Below are 16,253 nucleotides of genomic sequence, written 5' to 3' on the forward strand. Positions count from 1 at the left end.
CACACCCTCCTTGCCACTAATTTTGGATCACTTGTTGCTCCCTTGTCCCTGGGTTGGTCAACACCACTTCCTTTCCCCTTCCTCCCCCTCTCCCATGTCCTCCCGGAACCATCGGTCCTATTGTTTTCTCCTCCAGACTGTTTAGCCAGCCTATTTGTCTAGATAGATCTGCAGAGATTATAATATGCACAAAAAACAAGACACAGCAAGACAAAGCAACAAAAGAGAGCACAAGGATGACAACAAAGAAAACCAATGACCAAGCAAAGAGTTAATTAATTAAAAATAGTAATAAGAAGAAAAAGAAAAATCTGTAAATAGATCAAGATCTGATTTTTTACTTCTTGGTGTGTCCTCAAGTCGAGTCCGATAGGGTGCCGCGCTCTGGCCCCAAAGTCTATTCTTTGCACTCTCCTGGGAGCTCCCTGCTCTGCTCCCCCCATTGCTCTGCCAAATGCCCTTAGTGTTTTGCCTTGGTGTAGTGGGGTCAGACCTGGCCAATCCGGACACTGAGTCTCCAGTGTTGTCCCCCATGAGACCGTGGATCAGTGAGGGACGTCGTGTCTCATAGTGGGATCAGCCATATGGTCCACTCGGTGCATTGGCTGTTCCAAGCGGGGATATCATCCTCCAGGCCTGGTGGGCCAGGATGTTCCTGTAGTTTTCTTTAGGGCTTGATGAATCAAATGAATCAAAGGTTAGCAAGTCAGGTTTGTGGCTGCAGCAAATGAACCCCAGGTCAGCAGGTAACTCCCAGGATTGCAAAATTGACCAACCTCCATGGAGGACTGGTTTACTTGCCAAGTGGGAGGCTAATTAGGGAGCATTACGGAGCTCAAGCTGAGCACTCCGAGTGGAGGCTTGTGTGTTCTGGCATCTATTGGCAGTGTTAAAAGATCTTTGTAAAATCCATTGCCTAAACTAGGAAGGGGTCAAGGGGCCAGAGAAAAGCTGTCCCAGCTGAAGGACTGCTTCTTGATCATTTCTAATCCTGAATTATCACCTGTCAATTCCCCACGATCATGAATATGGACACATGGTTATCAGAGGCTATAAGGAGAGTGGGAAGGGAGTGCAGGGCGTACCTGATCTCTGGCTCTGTGGGAATCATTTGTGGACTGATTCCCATTGATTCTCCTTTCCCCTGTGCAGTCAGCGGAGGTCAGAGACTGGCCACACGCCATTTTTGCAACCTTCTTAGAAAAGGTTTTCGAGGGAGGTATAATATAACCATTGTTGAAAACTACCAATATTTGGTGTGTGGAGGGGGGCTCATTCATAATCATAGCATAGACTAATCTATTTGACTATTACATCCTACAATCCTTAGATGTTGAATATTGTCTATCAGTCCTTTGGATTCTGTTACTATCCTGTGATAATTCACCCCTTCACTTCCTGGGATTTCTGTGAATAAATGAACACATCAAAGGATGACATAAGGAGCCCTTAAGGGCCCCATCAGTAGTCTACGGGGCTACTAAGTGAGAGATCGGTGATTGACATTCACCCAGAGGTACTTCCCAGAGAAAGATCTAGAACTCTGCCTCAGAAAGGTCACAGCCTAGGCGACCCTATGGCGCACCGTTCTACTCAGTAACACTTGGGCAGTCTCCGGGAGTCAGAGCCAGCTCAAAAGCAGCTGGGTTAAGTATCTGTTTTAACATGAGCTACCTCGAGGACTTTGGTAGTCCAGTGGTAGAATTCTTACTTTCCATGGTTAGACTTGAAGGATCCCTAGTGATGCTGCCGGTTCAAGTCCCCTAGCAGCTGCATGGGAGAAAGATGAAGCTCTCTACCCTCTTAAAGATGTACAGTGGTGGAAACCTTATAGGAGGTTACATCCGAATTAGCTAGATGACAGTGAGTGTGATTTGGGCTTTTGGGTTTGCTTGTTTGTTTTGTATGTGGGTGTCGAAGTGGTTAAGTGCGAGGCTGATAACCGAAAAGATGACGGTTTCACATGGCTGCTCCACGGAGGAAAGATGTGGCAGTCTATCTCTATAAAACTTTACAGCCTTGGAAACCATGGGAGCAGATCTACCCTACGCTATAGGCTCGCTATCAGTTGGAATCCACTTGATGGAAGTGGCTTAGTTGGAGGCAATCCCAATGGAGAGAAGATGTGGGTCCTATTTCCCAGGAAAATAAAGAGAAATAACAAGCCTCCACAGTGAAATGTATCCTAGAATGATTCTAGTCCAAGTACTCCTGCAGGCCTTAAAAGCAAGCAGAGGCTTTCAAAATAATTTGATTTTGAATGAATTTTAGTGAGGCATGCCCTCTGCCGTTCTCCGGTCGTCCCCACTCTGTTCTCCCAGAGCTGGTCTAATAGCCTGGCTTGCCTTGCGAGGCATTTGAGTTTAAAATAACAGGGTGACTGGCAGGCAGAAAGATAAAAAGAACTTTTTCCTGGATGGCATGGTTCCGTCTCAGAACCAACCCTGAAATTTTCCTGGCTCTGGAATTTCCTCTTAGAAAGTTCTTCGTTGTTTAATTGTTTGAGTTGGATTTCTAGGAGTTATAAAGCATCCTGACAAAGTCTCATAGCATTCATTTTAGTTTTAGAAGAATTTTAAAGCTACCAAAAAAATCTTTTATTTTTAAATTTTTTTGTCTAAAAGTGTATATAACCTAAAATTGAGGTCACTTTTACAGCACACCCATTTAAGAATTAACTCATACAACATGTGGTTACCTAAAACCCCTGAAGTCATTAGTTTTTAACAGCTGTTAGAAGCCCTGGGAAATAGCTGATTGTCACCCCCTAGCGCAGCCCCCTGGCCATGATGGTTCTCTGGTAGAACTCTCCACTCTCATAGTGGAATTCTCACTTCCCATGTGGGAGACCAGCTTCTATTTGGGGGGGTAAGGGAAAACTCAGCAAGGATGGCAGCTTCAAGCCTCGGCCGAATGGAGTTCGGGGAGTGTCCACTGGGGAGTCAAAAATCTCAGGGGAGTTTTTAATGGGAGCATTTTAAGAATGCCTTGTCTTAAAGGAGAACGCATATCAGGCTATAAGCAAGGCTTTTCTTTTTTCCAAGTGGCTCCAACAAATATAATTTTCCTTTCTTCTCAACGTCAGTACGCATTAACAAAGCCACTTTCCACTTTATCCATTTAATACACGTTTCTGAGACCCGACTACATCTCCCCAGGCAATGTAAGTCAAAGTGCTCACCTGCTAGTCACCAGGTTAGAGGCTTGAGCCAAGCCAAACCAAAGTCACAGCATCGAGTTAATGCTGACTCATAATGTCCCCCTGTGGGTTTCCAAGACTAGTTGTTTCTGGGAGTAGAAATCCCAGTTTTTCTCCCTCAAAGCTGCTGGTGGTTTCCGACTGCTGACCATGCAGATCGCAACCCAAGGCATAACCACTACACCACCAGAGCTCCTTCTTGGAAGACAGGCCTGGTGATCTACTTCTGAAAATTCAGCCATTGAAAACTCCATGGCACAGTGTTCTGGCATATATGGGATCGCCACTCAACTCCATAGGAAGTTTGTGCATTTCAGACTCTGGGCTAGATACCCTGATTTGATAAGCTTAAAGTTTAGTGGAGGAGGCGAACATCAAAACAAAACAAAAAACAAAGGAGGAGATACTAGGGGTATCTAGCTTCTATGGGACCATAATTAGAACGCTGGGTCCTGATCCACATAAAGCCCTCCTTCCAGGGGGACGGACAACAGAAAAGTGTGTGAAGAGAGAAGTCGGACAGGGCAAGATATGACAAAATAATTATTTATAAATTATCAAGGGTTCATGAGAGAGGGAGGAGGGGGCAGCGGGGAAGGAGGGGGAAAAATGAGGAGCTGATGCCAGGGGCTTAGGTGGAGAGCAAATGTTTTGAGAAGGATGAGGGCAACAAATGTACAAATGTGCTTTACACAACTGATGTATGTATGGATTGTGATAAGAGTTGTATGAGCCCCTAATAAAATGATTTAAAAAAAGAAAAAAATTATAATTTATCAAAGGTTCATGAGGGAGGGAGGGTGGGGAAAGGGGGAAATGAGCTGATACCAATGGCTCAAGTAGAAAGAAAATGTTTTGAAAATGATGATGGCAACATATGTACAAATGTGCTTGACACAATAGATGGATGTATCGATTGTGATAAGAGCTGTATCAACTCCCCTCCTACCGCCATTAGTCCATTTTTACTGGCTAGGTGATTTGGACCCATTGATGAATCTTAATTCCCCTATCCTTAAAAAGGAGAAGAATAATAGTAGTAGTATCTTTTTCATAAGGTTATTTGAAAAATGTAACGAACTATGAAGGAATTACATCAAGCACATAGTGAATACTTAATAATTACTAGCTAAAGGAACGAAGGTGACATTGTGTTACATGTTGGGCTGCTAACTGCAAGGTCTGAAGTTCAAAATCACCACTGCTCCTGGATAGAAAATTGGCTTTCTACTCCTGTAGAGAATTAGTCTCAGAAACTGCCCTGTCCTATAGGGTTGATATGAGTCAGCAACAACTTGATAGTGAGTTTGATTTTTTGGTTTTATTATTACTATTGATCCAACAAATACTTATTGAAGTGCTTCCATGATTCTAGATGTTTGTGATATATCAGGGAATAAAACAGACAAAAATCTCTACCTTCTTTTTTTAAAAAATCTCTACCTTCTATTACTATTTCCATGCAGTATGATACTGTTTAATGACGTGAGTAGATGCTCATAGCTGTATCTCTGGAGTCCAGATTTCCTTAGCTTGGGATTCTCTTACATGCTAAGATAAGGAATTAGGTGCAAGTTATTTATTGATGAAGTAAATCTAGAAAGCACTGTGAGAAAGAAGTGACCCCTAAAGGGAAGAAAGGTCAATAAAGCTTACATGACGGTGCGGGTCCTCTCCATGGACACCAGAGTTCCTGAATGATTGCCTACTAATGAAAGGTTTGGGGTTCAAATCCCATGTGTGCTGAGTTCTCTAAAGAAGAAAACTCAGTGATAGAGATAAAGAGAAATTTTTATCAAGAAAATGGCTCACCCAATTGTAGAAGCAAGTCAGCTCAGGGCCTCAGGTCCAGGGGGGCAGGTGGTAAGCTGGAGACTTCTCCTGCCTCACATCGCTCTGGGGGTCAATGAACCAGGGAGCGAGCAGGAAGACCAGAGGCTGGTGGATGCGGGCAAGTCAGATGGTCAAGCTTGAAGAGGCAGCGTCCAATGACAGGTCACATGGTAGGCTGCTGATGGCTGTCTAGGTTGGCAGGCAAGATGGTGGGCTGTTGGTTCAAGTCCAGATGCAGGATGCAGATCCAGCAAGAAGCAAACAAGCTCTCCACAATCTCTTCATGTGGAAAATAGGCTACACACCTCGGGAGAATTCAGCAGGGCTGTGACCTGAGGAAAGGGGTGGCATGGCACCCGAATCACCTTGCAGCTGATTGACTGTTCACAGCAGATCCTGCTATGGAATTGATTACCCGGTAATATCATAGAAGGTTCCTAGACCCTAACTGCCAAACTTCTGAGAATCCTGACCTAGTCTAGCACACGCGCACAAAGGTGCCTCAGAATGAAGACCTGGCAAACTATCTGAGAGGTCACAGGCATGACAACTCTGTGGAATGTAATTCTACTCTGCAACAGATGGGAGACTTCTCCAACCACGAGTCAGGGTCAACTTGATATATTTGTGGTTTTCTGTGGGCAACCAGGGCCAAATCTCATAAGGACTTCTTCTAAATCACACAGAAGACACCTCAGAATTGTCCGGGAATATTTGTCCACAAGTTGTCTTTTGATGGAAGTTTGCCCCTGAAGTGCCCTCATGCAGAAAAGTACAGGAAGTCATTCATGGATACAACAAGTATCAGCAAGAGACTTAATGGGTGGTTCAGGGGAAATGGATGAGTCACCAACAGCTCTGCTATGTCCATAGAGTGCTGGATGCATGATGTGTGGTAGGCACTGGGTAAATATATAAGAAATGGAGGAAGTGCTTACGTCTGCCGGAAGGATACAAAGCAGGCTTCCTTATGTAACGAATCATCTTTCAGGTTAAACCAGCAGATTGAGTCTGCTAAGTGGAGACAGTCTACGCAAGTACATCCCAGCCAAAATCAACTACAGCAAGAACAGAAGGCTGCGGGGTACGGAGGAATAAGGACAAAGAACTACTGGCATCAGCTAGAAAAGGCTGGAGAGATGACAGGAGCCAGATCGCAGGAGGATTTATATCCAGTCCTATGGTTTAGATGTTATTTTTAGACAAGCTGAACCATTGAGTTATTCAAGTGAAAGAATGATATGATTGACTATTTATTTTTGCTTTTTCATGATTGACTTTTACTTTTAGAAAGATACTTCTGCTCTCCTGTGGGCTCCTCAGTGGAGTGGGTTAATCTGTTGTTGAGAGCACGAATTAAGAAATGGTAAGATTTGAAGTAAAACAGTGGCGATGACAATGGAAGAGATCAATATTAGGCTTATCTAAGAAACAGCTTGAATTGCTTAGATGAGGAAGAAGGATGCGCTCCAGTGTTGGGCTTTTTCAACTAAAGGAGAACAACACTCATACCAGCCAGGAGATTGAAGAGGAAGAGGAGGTGGAGGAGCGGGGAGGGAAAAGGAGGAGGAGGAGGAAGAGGAGGAGGAGGAAGAGGAGAGATTGAGAAGGAATTTTTTCACATACATTGTATCATTTTGAAACATAATCCTAACACATGTTGACATTGTTAAAATTGTTTATCATAAATTGTGGTAGTAACATAATCTGGTGTCAATTTGGGATTTGAGAGGATTAAGAGTGAAGGGGTGGAGTCTAGTCTGTGCATCAGATCATAGCCAATGATGCCTCTGTGTAGGCATGGCCTTCTCCTGAGAATTCTGGGAATTTCCTGGATTTCCTCCTTGGAGGCAGGAAAGACTCTCACTCAGCTCACTCTCTTGGAGATGCTCTACTGACAAGACACAAGGCGAGACATCCCTGAGGGGAAGCCACATGGACCTACCCTGATGCAGGCAGAACCCTGGACCTGGAGAAGCCATGAGGAGATCCCTGCCAATGCTCAGATGCTTACAATGCCACTGGATCTACAAGACTTCCACCTACTGGCCTGTGAGCTTCCTGCATTCTTCATCATTGCATGTGTTTCATGAGTCTGAAGAGGACTTTATAGATTGGTGCCAGACATATGGGCTAATATCGGACTTATGAACTTGATCTGGACTGGGTTGGGATGTTTTCTCAATGTCAATTGCTCTTGTATATAAACCTTTTTCTTATACATATATGAGTCTCTATGGATTTGTTTCTCTAGTCTACCTGGACTAACACATAAATGTAATAAGCTATACTTTAAATCTTGATGTTTGACTATAAAATACATCACTCCTTTCAATGTATTTAATGATATGAGATATATCAATCCAATAGCCACTAATATCCTCTTGCAGGTGACTGGCAAATTTTTTCATTATTACTTTCTCACTAGGAACCAACATTTTCATCCCACATTACCTCAATTTTATTGTGATGTAATATATTCTTATTATTGGAAGTATTTTATTGCTCTTGGTATATACAACAGTAAAACATGTATCACCGTACTCTACATATGATCTCATTTTCTGAAGGTTTGCATTTAGGACAATAAAACAATTTACCATGTGACCGTTTTGCAAATTAACAACATCTGGCATCTACGATGTTGGTGTGCTAGCTGTGAGCAATGCTGATTGTGAGAGTTAAGGTAGGGTGCCAATTTGACTGGTATGAGATTCTTAGTGGTTTCGCAGTTATGTAATGATGTGATTTAGCAGTTATGTAATGATCTGATATGGTCATCCTCTATTTTCACATAACATTGCTTTTTGTATAATGACCTGGTCTTTGAAACCTAACCATGCCAGTTAATGAGAACTAGGTCTATAAATGGATATTTATGCTATTAATTTCCTCTAAAATTTTTACTTTTTCAGAATTAAGCAATCACAATGATTACTTGTACACTCCTTATCAAAATGACCAAGGCATTACTAATTTTTATCAGAATGATTAAGTAACAGTGTTTTACTGAAAAGGCCATTCTTACTGAGATAGATTATAATTCTCTATGCTGGCTTGGGTGAATATTGTTGCTAGACTGAGATAGTGTCACATCAGTCCCACTCTGTTTTCTATTTTTATAGATGGAAGTGTGGAGAAACCTTGCTCACAGAAATCAGAGGATGGAAATAGAAGGAATTTTGTTATGGAAATGTCACTCAGTACTTTGAACTCCTTCCAAATTATATTCCCCAAACGACAGGATGTTCTATCATTAAAATGCACTTTTTAATGATACGTTAGCTAAAATCCTTGGTTCTCTCTTCATTTCAGCTGCAGCCAAAGAATTAAAAGGTACCTGGCTCACCAGGGGGCTGTTGCTCAGCCATGGCAGTTGTTCACTTGTAAATTCCTGAGAAGTATATCAAAAAGGGTTTGTGTGTTTTTTTCCAGGAATTATTAAATGATTAAGTTATACTTGCTACTTTTCTAACCAGAGACATTTTGATGGACATGTAAATGCAGACAGGGTTAAAAAATTGAAATATATACTTACCTGGCAGGGGGGACACCATGATCACGAAGGTGGTTTTCCCAGGACGAGGCTTATCCATTGCACTGCGGATGTGCTGACCCCTGCGATTTCCTCAAATGTGGGAAACTTGACTGCATAATTTGTGGTAGTGGGGGACTGCGTTCGCACGCTCCCCTAAAGGAAAAAAAGAAAAGAAAAAATTGAAATATTTCTAAATACTTTAAGTATTTAAAAATTTGACAAAGCACTTTTATCTCATTATGTCACTGAAACCGACTTTGTCGTCAAATCTCTTGGCTGTGTTTTTCGCTCTGGTAATTTATGGAGGATGTCCACCTAGCGTCTGAGAAGCAAAGTCAGCCCGCACTGTCAAGCCAACCAGTCAAATCAGGCTTTTTTTCCTGTCAGAATAGATCTGACTGTGTTTTTCTATTCAAATAAACATGTTAAGACATGTCCCCATGACAACCATCTCACTTCTGACTTCAAAGGGAGGGGGTGGAGGGAGGGAGGGAAGGAGGTATAGAGAAAGAGGGAGACCTTGCTGAGAAACTTCTTGAATGAAATACAGTGTCACTTCTTTCTTTCTTTTTAAACCAGTATTCTTTTTCCTTTGCCATCATCAAATGCTCACTCAAATGTGACCCATTCTTTGACGCTAGTCAGGGTAGGCGAAGGTTGCAAAGTAAAAACGGCCGTCATATTCCGAGCTGACCCTGTAGTGGAAGTGAACTCAGGGCCCGTCCCAAGGGTCAAAATAGCACCTTCCGGAGCTGTGCTTCGTCCTTGGCAGAGGGCATTTGGAAGGGACTTCACGTAGGCTAGTATTTATGAAGTCTTTTCTGAATCTTGGAGGTGTGCTTACCTACCCCAAGGTACCCCGTAATAAGATGAGAAGTATGCCTTTTTGTTTTTATAAAATAGGCTAAAGATGATTACGAAAGTCAGTACAGAAAGGAAAACCCGCCTAGCACCTTAATCACCATCCGCTTTCTCAGGCAATCCCTTTCCAGCAGAATCACATATGGAAATTGAGATCCTGAAAGAGTTCTCCTTAAGATTATCGGGACCATCATACCTCTGGAGGAGTCTTGGTATTTATCTAGGAATACCCATTTGACTTGTACTATTTGATCCTCATAGTAGCTCCATGAGTTTGGTATCTAAAACAGCTATTAATGTGACTTTCCTGTTCAGATGAGGAAGCAATGGTGCAGAATCCTTATGTGTCACCGAATCTCCGGTCACTTCCCACCCAACTGAATCCAAATCCTAGGCTTTTTTTCACCACATCCGGCACCATTTCCCTTCCCACCTGGAGGGCTTCCTCACCCCCTCAGTCTCTTTGCAGGGGGCTGGGATAAAGGATACTTCCTTCTACGAATTTCTCATTGAGAATCAAGCAATGTGTTTTATCACTGGCTCAAGTTGATTTTCCACAGCATTGTCTTAAGGGAAAAAAAAATCAAAGATACAGCTTAATTGCAGAACAGGCTAGATAGCCACCACCTAGATTCTACCATTAATGGGTTATTATACCTACCAGTTCATTTCCACACACGACTTTGGTGGTTTACATTTCCCCTCTGCCCACTACCATCGAGTCCAGTCGGACTCAGAGAGACCCTGTGAGACTGAGTAGAGCGACTATAAAAGATTTCCAAAGCTGTCCATCTTTTTTTTTAAGCTTTAAATCTTTACAGCAGAAACTGGTGGGTTTGCGCTTTCAAGGAGAAGCCTGCTGCTTAATCCATGGTACCACCAGGGCTCCTTGCTCTCCGCTGTACAGATGTTCTGCCTTGAGGTGATTACTACTCATCCTGACCCTGGACAGAGTCCCTGAGACTGTCACTTTTTGAGAGCAGGCCAGCCTCATTTCTCCCTTTCCTTCAACCTGGCTGGTAGGTTTGAACGGCCCACCTAGTGGTTAGCAGCCCAATGTTGATCCTCCAGGACTACCAGGGCTCCAGCGGTAACTTCATTGAAGCTGTGATTCCAAGGAATAAGGCTCTGACTCACTGAAACGTATGAAGTTGTTCCTGTCCACTTGCACCCAGCAGTGCTTAACCCTAGAAGTGCAGTAGAATCACTGGGGAGCTTTCAAAATGAAACCAATGGTCGAATGGATCACTGAAGACAAATGGGTGCATAAGCAAATGTGGTGAAGAAAGCTGATGGTGCCCGGCTATCAAAAAGTATAGCGTCTGGGGTCTTAAAGGCTTGAAGGTAATCAAGCGGCCATCAAGCTCAGAAGCAACAAAGCCCACATGGAAGAAGCACACCAGCCTATGCAACCACAAGGTGTCGAAGGGATCAGGTGTAAGGCATCATCAGAACAAAAAATCTTACCATAGTGAATGATGGGGGAGTGCGGAGTGGAGATCCAAAGCCCATTAGTAGGCCACTGGAGATCCCCTTGCAGAGGGGTCTCGGGGAGGAGACAAGCCAGTCAGGGTGCGATGTAACAATGATGAGAAATACAACTTTCCTCTAGTTCCTAAATGTTTCCTCCCCGCTCCCACTACCATGACTCGAATTCAACCTTGCAAGTCTGGCTAGACCAGAGGATGTACACTGGTACAGATAGGAACTGAAAATACAGGGAATCCAGGGTGGATGAGCCCTACAGGACCAGTGGTGTGAGTGGCGAAACAGGGAGGGTAAAGGGAGAGTGGGTAGGAAAAGAGGGAACCGATTGCAGGGAACTGTGTGTGACCTCCTCCCTGGGGGACAGACAACCGAAAAGTGGGTGAAGGGAGACATTGGCCAGGGCAAGATATGACAAAATACCCATTTATAAACTATCAAGGGTTCATGAGGGAGGGGGGAGCGGGGAGGGAGGGGGGAAATGGGGACCTAATGTCGGGGGTTGAAGTGGAGAGAAAATGTTTTGAGAATGATGTACAAATGCGCTTTACACAATTGATGTGTGTATGGATTGCGATAACAGTTGTATGAGCCCCTAATAAAATGTTTTAAAAAAAAAATGAAACCAATGTCCAGGCCCCACCCCAACCCAACTGAGTACACTCTCCAGGAATCTCAAAAGTTTACCATAGCATTGTCCTCTGTCTCGATGTGCTCCAGTGAGGAGCAACATGTCTAGAGCTTTGTCCTCTCTGTGCATCAGCAGCTCCGTGCAGGGGCATCGTCCTCTGGGCATAGTGTGCCCATATGGGGTCTAGATCGCCCATCCCTTTCTCTTTTTCCTTCTTGGTTTGCTTCCGTGTGGGCCTGGCATGCCGGCCCCTCTCCCCAACCTGTAGGTTTAGTGTTGTTCTCTGTAGAGCATACGTCTAGGAAGGGGGTCAGTTTGGCTCTGATTGGGACAAGCCCTGTAGCCCAATCTTTTCATGTATTTCTCCATGTGGTTACATTGCCCTCGAGGCTTGGTGCGCTGTGGTGGGGTCTTTATGCCCACTCCCAATTCTATGGAGACATAACCAACACTCTTCCCCTGGGTGGGTTAGTGCCCTGCTCCCCAATGCCATCATCTTCCTCCTCTTTTTCTCCCTCCCCTATCCCCCTCCCCTTTCCTTCTTTGTGTTGGAATAACATGTACCTCCTTGGGTTTGATCCCACGTCCACCTGACCCGTACAGTGTGAGATAAGTGGCTTTTCTGCTATGCCTACTGTGCTGATTATACTTCCCTCCAGGGACTCATGTTGTACTTGTCCTTTTGTGATGGGCTGACCTCGCTTAGCATCATTTCCTCCAACTCTTCCCATGAAACAACGTGTTTCATGCGATCATCAGTGTTTTTTAGTGGTGCGTAGTACTCCCTTGTGTGTGTGTGCCAGAGTTTTCTAGTCCACTGGTCTATTGAAGGAAATTTAGTTGTTTCCTATTCTTTGTGATTGTGAATTGCATTGCAATAAACATTGGAGTACAGACGACTGATCGTGGTTTGTTTTCTTACCTCTTCTGTTTTTTGCCCAGTAGAGGAATAGCTGGGTCATAAGGTAGCTCAATTTCCATTTGCTTTAAATCTCAGATTGCTTCCCACAGAGGCTGTACGTATCTACACAACCACCAGCAATGGAGGAGAATTCCTATCTCACTACACCCCCTCCAACAATTGTTGCTCCCTTGGGACACACTGCGGGGAGTTAGTCCAGTCTGACACCCATCCCCCCCACCCCCCCAAGCAAGGCAAACTAAGAAGGGAACATAACAACAATAATGGGAGCAAAGAAAAGACACAAAGCCCCTGAAGTGTCCCAAAAATAGCCTTCAAGCGAGAAGGGACAGCTCCCAGAATTCCCCCAGGACCAGTGGGGAGACAGTCATCAGGGTCAGTGGACAGACCTGCAATTACGCATGTTTTTTCCATTTTCTTTCCCTTTTTCAATCTGTTGTTTTCTTTTTGTTTGGTCTCTGTTATTTTGGGGTTGCCTATTTATATAAGATAGGTATAGGAAGCAAGCTGGAGGAGAAAGCATTGGGACCAATGGTCCCAGAGGGACTGGGGGGGCGGGGGGAGAAGGAGGTGGGGGAAAGGAGAAGTGAGCAAACAACACCCTAGACAGGGAACAACTAGAGAATTAAAATCAACAAGGACATAAAGCTCCTGGGGGTGTGGGAGCAACAGCAATCTAGCTGAGAGGAATTACTGAGAGGCAGAAGTAGGGCCAGCATGATGGTGGGGCAGGAGGAAGGTGAAAGGAAACAGGAGCAATCTAGAAAGCAAGGCTATGGAGAGAGGTATAAGCATAGGTGAGTACACATGTTAATACATTAAAGCATAAAGACAGAGGTATTGGCCCATGTATATGTATTTATATGCCAATACACTGAGGTTGTGGATGAAATTCGGGCCTCTGCTCATGCCCGCCCTCAATGCAAGAACACTTTATTCTAACAACCTGGCATTCTGTGATGCTCCCCCTCCTGACACATCATTGAAGACAAAAGGGGTGCACAAGCAAATGTGGTGAAGAAAGCAGATGGTGCCCGGCTATCAAAAGATATAGTGTCTGGGGTCTTAAAGGTTTGAAGTTAAATGAGCGGCCATCTAGCAGAGAAGCAACAAGCCCACATGGATGAAGCACAGCAGCCTGTGAAATCATGAGGTGTCACTGGGACTGGGTAACAGGCATCAGAAGACCCCAAAACAAATACACAAACAAACCAAAAAGACATATTATTGAGAACGAGGGGGGGGATCGGAGCAAAGACGCAAAGCCCATCTGTAGACAATGGGACATCTCTGTGAGGGGTCACAGGGAAGGGATGAGTCAATCAGGGTGCAGTAAAACACAGATGAAACACACAATACTCCCCTGGTTCCTTGAGACATCCTCACTCCCAATTATCATGCCCCCACTGCGGGCAAGACTAGAGTATGTGCACAGGTACAGATAAGACCTAAAAGGTCATGACACATGGAATCCAGGAAAAGGAATGGGAGTAGGGATATCAGGAACAGGGGGAAGGTGGGGAGAGGAGCGAAGGAAGGGGGAACCGATTGTGATGACACCTAACCACACCCCACCCACTACCCGGAGATGAACAACAGACCCCATGGGGGAAGGGAAACTGCAGTCCGTGTAGGATATGAAAATAATAATAATTTATAATTTACCAAGGGGCCATGAGGGTCAGGGTGGGGTGGAGGGAGACGGGAAAGAAAGAGGAGCTGACACACAGGATTCAATAGAAAGTAAATGTTTAGAAAATGATGATGGCAACACATGTACAAATATGCTTGATACAATTGATGTATGGATTGTCACAAGAGTTATAAGAGCTCTCCATAAAATGAAGAGCCAACAGGCAATGGCTGACTATCAGTTATTGATGAGGCACCAGGTCCCAGGCACTGGAATGACAAAAGCACGTCCCTGCCCCTAGGGGCTCCACCCTTTCCCACTGCAGCCTTCCTATCAGAGTGCACACCTCAACCCTTTCCAAAGGATGCACGCTTTGATATCAGGTGGGACAGATCCTCTCAGACTTATGCACTTTTGTTCAGGCTTTGGAACAATTTTTAAAATATGTTTTATTAATTAATCATTTTATTGGGAGCTCTTGCAGATATTATCTACTGATATATCTTACAGATATATCTACTCAGATATTCCACAATTCAATTAAATCAAGCATAATTGTACAATTGCTACCACAATCCGTTTCCAAACATTTTCTTTCTTCTTGAACTCTTTGATATCAGCTCCCTTTTATTGCCTCCCTTCCCCACCCTACCCACCACCCCAGGAACCCTTGTTATTCTTATTATATATTCTTATTCTTATTTATTTATTTGGCAGTATCTTACCCCATTCAATATATCCATTGGCCTACAATTCTGTTGTTCTTTCCCCTCCCTCGAACAACTTTCTTTCCCACAGAGAACCCCTGCTCATCAAGATCAAGTTTAAGTATGACCTGTCCTGGAGTAGCACTGGCCCCAAAGCTGACTCCCTCACGTATTCCTCAGGATCCCTGCTGCTGGTTTTCATATCATATCATTATGAGCGTTTTGTGCAGTCTCTTGTTCCATGTGTGGGCCTCCACTACCCGTGAAGTTCCCCAAGGTAGAGGCTGTTGTATTTGACAGGATGTTCTTGGGAAAATGCCTAGATCAAGATGCTTGCTGTAGTCACTATGTGCCATTGAGTCAATGACGACTCATAGTGGCCCCATGGGCAGAGTAGAACTGTAATCCTTACAGGAGCTGATTGCTAGGTCTTTCCTTCTGTGAAGATGCTGGCTGGGTTCAAACCTTCAACCTTAAAAGAAACAAAAAACACACAAACAAAAAGAAAACCTTCAACCTTTCATCAGAAGCCAACCACTTAACCGTAACACTCCTATTCTGGAGCGTGGTACAGCCTCAAAATGAAAAAATAAACAAAAAGCAGTGTATATTCAATTTGAGGCAATTACTAGTGCCTTGAATTGCATGTCTTCTGGGATGAATTCTGAGTTCTAGCAGATTTCTTTCTTTCTTTTTTTCAATCCAGAGAAACTTTATTATAATCATTGCAACCAACAACAGACTTGGCTTCTGGATCTTTTGTAAGAGAATCTTACTGCCAAGGACACTGATGGGTCCGCCCAGTGAGAAAAATCAGTCATAATGTTAAACTAGATCATCAAAATGCAGAAAGTCATTATTACAGGGCCGAGGAGAAGATATGCTTGTAACACCATGGTGGAAATATAAAAAATAAAGCGCTTTGTTTTTAAAACAGGGTGCAAAGCAATAAAACGTAAAGGTAACTCAATGAATGATTTTATTCAATGGTCAACAGCAATGGCTCAGTAAGTAAAAATAAAGATTACTTCTATCCACCATGGCCACTAATTCAGGAAGGACTTAAGCTTTTTTAATTATTATTATTTTATTGGGGGCCCATACTGGCTTGAACAACGCTGTTTTACTCATGATGACGCGCGGTAGACCTGAGATAACGAAGGGCCCTGGGGGTGGTTATAAACTGCATTCTTGGATTCTTCCAAGTCCTCATTAGAAAACATCTGAAGTCCCTTATCCCACCAATAGAATGGAGACGCAGCAGGACAGGTCCTTGAGAAGAAATGTCATAAGATGCCACTCAGCTTGAGGAAAAAGATACAGGCTTTTAAGTCAGATGGGTCAGAAGACAAAGTCTCCCTCCACCCACTACTCTCTGTTGGACAAGGGCAGTAGACTTAACTTTTTGAACCTGTTTCTTTTTTTTCTTTTTTTTTTTTTTAAA

At 43.7% G+C, this 16,253-nt stretch overlaps 1 non-coding gene across 1 annotated transcript; it reads left to right on the forward strand.

Annotated features, from left to right (window-relative positions):
- The first annotated feature begins 8,562 nt into the window (after positions 1-8,562).
- LOC115870209 lies at positions 8,563-8,726 on the forward strand. Its single transcript, XR_004046580.1, has one exon. It is a non-coding gene; the product is annotated as a U1 spliceosomal RNA (small nuclear RNA).
- Positions 8,727-16,253: the final 7,527 nt, after the last annotated feature.

This window comes from Echinops telfairi, unplaced genomic scaffold (assembly GCF_000313985.2).
Source record: "Echinops telfairi isolate 266 unplaced genomic scaffold, ASM31398v2 ScPeMD7_443;HRSCAF=831, whole genome shotgun sequence".
Taxonomy (NCBI): Eukaryota; Metazoa; Chordata; class Mammalia; order Afrosoricida; family Tenrecidae; genus Echinops; species Echinops telfairi.